The sequence below is a fragment of the Oncorhynchus keta genome, unplaced genomic scaffold (genome assembly GCF_023373465.1).
Source record: "Oncorhynchus keta strain PuntledgeMale-10-30-2019 unplaced genomic scaffold, Oket_V2 Un_contig_6276_pilon_pilon, whole genome shotgun sequence".
Taxonomy (NCBI): Eukaryota; Metazoa; Chordata; class Actinopteri; order Salmoniformes; family Salmonidae; genus Oncorhynchus; species Oncorhynchus keta.
Window position 1 is genome coordinate 157,501 of NW_026288771.1, and position 5,000 is coordinate 162,500.

The 5,000-nt window shown below is 47.7% G+C and overlaps 1 protein-coding gene and 1 long non-coding RNA gene across 3 annotated transcripts in view; one reads left to right on the forward strand and one right to left on the reverse strand.

The window, feature by feature from the left end:
- The window catches only part of LOC118402464 (protein Niban 1-like), a 75,007-nt gene that overhangs the window by 66,583 nt on the left and 3,424 nt on the right, over window positions 1–5,000 (reverse strand).
- The window catches only part of LOC127925802 (uncharacterized), a 1,163-nt gene continuing 491 nt past the window's right edge, over window positions 4,329–5,000 (forward strand). The window contains exons 1-2 of one of the 2 annotated variants that reach the window (XR_008122259.1): window positions 4,329–4,440; window positions 4,481–4,560. This is a non-coding gene — a long non-coding RNA (uncharacterized LOC127925802). The remainder of the gene's footprint in view (window positions 4,441–4,480; window positions 4,561–5,000) is intronic. The other variant, XR_008122260.1, reaches the window with a different exon arrangement.

A 5,000-nucleotide genomic window follows, 5' to 3' on the forward strand; every position in this document is an offset into this window, starting at 1 on the left:
GAGGAGACTGTACTGTCGGAGAGAGGAGACTGTACTGTCAGAGAGAGGAGAGAGGAGACTGTACTGTCAGAGAGAGGAGAGAGGAGAGAGGAGACTACTGTCAGAGAGAGGAGAGAGGAGACTGTACTGTCGGAGAGAGGAGACTGTACTGTGAGAGAGGGAGAGGAGACTACTGTCAGAGAGAGGAGAGAGGAGACTGTACTGTCGGAGAGAGGAGAGAGGAGACTGTCAGAGAGAGGAGAGAGGAGACTGCCATAGAGAGGAGAGAGGAGACTGTACTGCCATAGAGAGAGAGAGGAGACTGTACTGTCAGAGAGAGAAGAGAGGAGATTGTGCTGTCAGAGAGAGAGAGGAAAGAAGAGACCCAGGGGATGGGAGGAGATAACATCCCACCAGTACACCCTGAGCAGAGTGCCAGAAACCAATGACATCATGTTAGAGAGTCTGGGAAAGGTTGTGAATGGCATGTCTAGAATACAGCCAGCCAGCCAGCCAGCCAGCCAGCCAGCCAGCCAGCCAGACAGACAGACAGACAGACAGACAGACAGACAGACAGACAGACAGACAGACTGTAGAGCTCCTAATGTATAGCTCCTAATACAGAGCTCCTAATGTATAGCTCCTAATACAGAGCTCCTAATACAGAGCTCTAATGTAGAGCTCTAATGTAGAGCTCCTAATGTAGAGCTCCCTAATGTAGAGCTCCTAATGTACAGCTCCTAATGTAGAGCTCCTAATGTAGAGCTCTAATGTAGAGATCCTAATGTAGAGCTCTAATGTAGAGAGCTCCTAATGTAGAGCTCCTAATGTAGAGTTCCTAATGTAGAGCTCCTAATGTAGAGTTCTAATGTAGAGCTCCTAATAGAGCTCCTAATGTAGAGTTCCAAATGTAGAGCTCTAATGTAGAGCTCTAATGTAGAGCTCTAACGTAGAGCTCCTAATGTACAGCTCCTATTGTAGAGCTAGTGGAGTAGGACTATAGCACGTAGGCCTCCACCTAATCTCGTGACACAGTAAAGAATTGCTGTATGTTTGACTTTAAAATCTTACAGTAATATGCTGCTTATCAGTTTACAATTTCTAAAAGTGCAGAAGTGAGGTGTTGCCTACAGAAGAGAGGTGGGTTGCTAGTTGTTACCTACAGAAGAGAGGTGGGTTGCTAGTATGTTACCTACAGAAGAGAGGTGGGTGGGTTGCTAGTATGTTACCTACAGAAGAGAGCCAGTATGTGGGTTGCTAGTATGTTACCTACAGAAGAGAGGTGGGTTGCTAGTTGTTACCTACAGAAGAGAGGTGGGTTGCTAGTATGTTACCTACAGAAGAGAGGTGGGTTGCTAGTATGTTACCTACAGAAGAGAGGTGGGTTGCTAGTATGTTACCTACAGAAGAGAGGTGGGTTGCTAGTATGTTACCTACAGAAGAGAGGTGGGTTGCTAGTATGTTACCTACAGAAGAGAGGTGGGTTGCTAGTATGTTACCTACAGAAGAGAGGTGGGTTGCTAGTATGTTACCTACAGAAGAGAGGTGGGTTGCTAGTTGTTACCTACAGAAGAGAGATGGGTTGCTAGTATGTTGCCTACAGAAGAGAGGTGGGTTGCTAGTATGTTACCTACAGAAGAGAGAGATGGGTTGCTAGTATGTTACCTACAGAAGAGAGGTGTGTTGCTGTTGGTTCATGTCTACAGAAGAGAGAGGTGGGTTGCTATTGGTTCATCTACAGAAGAGAGGTGGGTTGCTATTGGTTCATCTACAGAAGTGGGTTGCTATAGGGCTACTAGTATGACCAGACCATATATAGGCATTGCTTCTGACCATTCAGAAGGAATCCGTATATATATATATGGAAATGTTCAATCAGAGTTTAAACACCCACAGTGTTAAAAACACTTTCTTAGAAATTATATAATAATAATAAATGATTTAACTTGTATAGAGCTATTTATTACATAAAGAAATATTGAAGCGCTGTAACGCAACAACAACAACAACAACAACAACAACAACAACAACAACAAACAAGCCATTTAAAAACAACATCATTAATCATCGCGAGGGAGATCAACGTTCAAGAGACTAAAGGTTGAGAAAGTTCATGGCTTCAGTGAGATCAGAGGGAGGAGGTCAAAGGGGAGACCCAGGAGCAGACAGGCAGCACATTGTCATCACGGTGTTTCGCCATCCACACCGGTTATTGCTTCTTAACTCAGTCAGATGAAGTCAGAGTTACGTACTAGCCACTCGACCTGTAGCTAGCTAGCTACTCCTTGGTGAATCTACTGTAGTCACGATATGTGACCATCTCAAATAGCTTTAAAATAAAAAAAAATATTTTTTTTTATTGCAATTTTTTTTAACCCCCTTTTCTCCCCAATGTCGTGATATCCAGTTACGATCTTGTCTCATCGCTGCAACTCCCCAATGGGCTCGAGAGACGAAGGTTGAGCACGCGTCCTCTGAAACATGACCCGCCAAACCGCGCTTCTTAACACCTGCCCACTTACCCAGGAAGCCAGCCGCACCAATGTGTCAGAGGAAACACAGTTTCCCGCCACAAGGAGTCGCTGGAGCGTGATGAGCCAAGTAAGCCCCCCCGGCTAAACCCTCCCTAACCCGGACGACGCTGGGCCAACCTCTCCCTAACCCGGACGACGCTGGGCCAGACCCTCCCTAACCGGACGGCGCTGGGCCAAACTCTCTCCTAACCCGGACGACGCTGGGCCAAACCCTCCCTAACCCGGACGCGCTGGGCCAAACCCTCCCTAACCCGGACAACGCTGGGCCAAACCTCCCCTAACCCGGACAACGCTGGGCCAAGCCCTTCCTAACCCGGACAACGCTGGGCCAAACCCTCCCTAACCCGGACGACGCTGGGCCAAACCCTCCCTAACCCGGACGACGCTGGGCCAAACCTCCCCTAACCCGGACGACGCTGGGCCAAACCCTTCCCCTAACCCGGACGACGCTGGGCCAAACCCTTCCCTAACCCGGACGACGCTGGGCCAGACCCTCCCTAACCCGGACGGCAGCTGGGCCAAGCCCTTCCCCCTAACCCGGACGACGCTGGGCCAAACTCTCCCCTAACCCGGACGACGCTGGGCCAAACTCTCCCTAACCCGGACGACGCTGGGCCAAACTCTCCCCTAACCCGGACGACGCTGGGCCAGCCCCTCCCCTAACCCCGGACGACGCTGGGCCAAACCCTCCCCTAACCCGGACGACGCTGGGCCAAACCCTTCCCCTAACCCGGACGACGCTGGGCCAAGCCCTTCCCTAACCCGGACAACGCTGGGCCAGACCCTCCCCTAACCCGGACGACGCTGGGCCAAACCCTTCCCCCTAACCCGGACGACGCTGGGCCAAACTCTCCTAACCCGGACGACTGGGCCAAACTCTCCCCTAACCCGGACGACGCTGCGCCAATTGTGCGCCGCTCAATGAATGTCTCCTGGTCACGGCCGGCTGTGACACAGCCTGGGATCGAACCCAGGTCTGTAGTGACACTTCAAGCACTGCAATGCCACTTGGGGCTTAACATTTTCAATGTGTTGATAAACTAAGATCCCCATAGTGTTGGGTCCCTAACACCATGAGTGTTGCAAATCCCAACTTAAATGAGCACTTTTATTAGAGCTGATGTTCTCAGTGTTAGGGGAATTAACACCTGTGGTGTTACAGTATTTTTAGTCGGTTTAACACCGTGTAAGCCTCATTTGCATATTTCCCAGGGTCCCTTTCAAGTGAATGTTAGAGTTTACCCACCAATGACTGTGTTTTTAGTGACAGAGATACACTCAGATATAACCTGGTGTTAACCCCACTAGAATCAACACTCAGATATAACACTGGTGTTAACCCACTAGAATCAACACTCAGATATAACACTGGTGTTAACCCCACTAGAATCAACACTCAGATATAACACTGGTGTTAACCCACAAATCCCAACACTCAGATATACCACTGGTGTTAACCCCACTAGAATCAACACTCAGATATAACACTGGTGTTAACCCCACACTAGAATCAAACACTCAGATATAACACTGGTGTAACCCCTAGAATCAACACTCAGATATACCACTGGTGTTAACCCCACTAGAATCAACACTCAGATATAACACTGGTGTTAACCCCACTAGAATCAACACTCAGATATACCACTGGTGTTAACCCCACTAGAATCAACACTCAGATATACCACTGGTGTTAACCCCACTAGAATCAACACTCAGATATAACACTGGTGTTAACCCCATTAGAATCAACACTCAGATATAACACTGGTGTTAACCCCACTATAATCAACACTCAGATAACATTGGTGTTAACCCACTAGAATCAACACTCAGATATACCACTGGTGTTAACCCCACTAGAATCAACACTCAGATATACCACTGGTGTTAACCCCACTAGAATCAACACTCAGATATACCACTGGTGTTAACCCCACTATAATCAACACTCAGATATACCACAGGTGTTAACCCCACTAGAATCAACACTCAGATATAACACTGGTGTTAACCCCACTATAATCAACACTCAGATATAACACTGGTGTTGCCCACTATAATCAACACTCAGATATAACACAGGTGTTAACCCACTAGAATCAACACTCAGATATACCACTGGTGTTAACCCCACTAGAATCAACACTCCAGATATACCACTGGTGTTAACCCCCACTAGAATCAACACTCAGATATAACACAGGTGTTAACTAGAATCAACACTCAGATATACCACTGGTGTTAACCCCACTAGAATAAACACTCTGTAGCTCAGTTGGTAGAGAGCATGGCGCTTGTAACGCCAGGGTAGTGGGTTCGATCCCCCGGGACCACCCATACGTAGAATGTATGCACATGACTGTAAAGTCGCTTTGGATAAAAGCGTCTGCTAAATGGCATATATATATATATATATACCACTGGTGTTAACACTAGAATCAACACTCAGATATACCACTGGTGTTAACCCCACTAGAATCAACA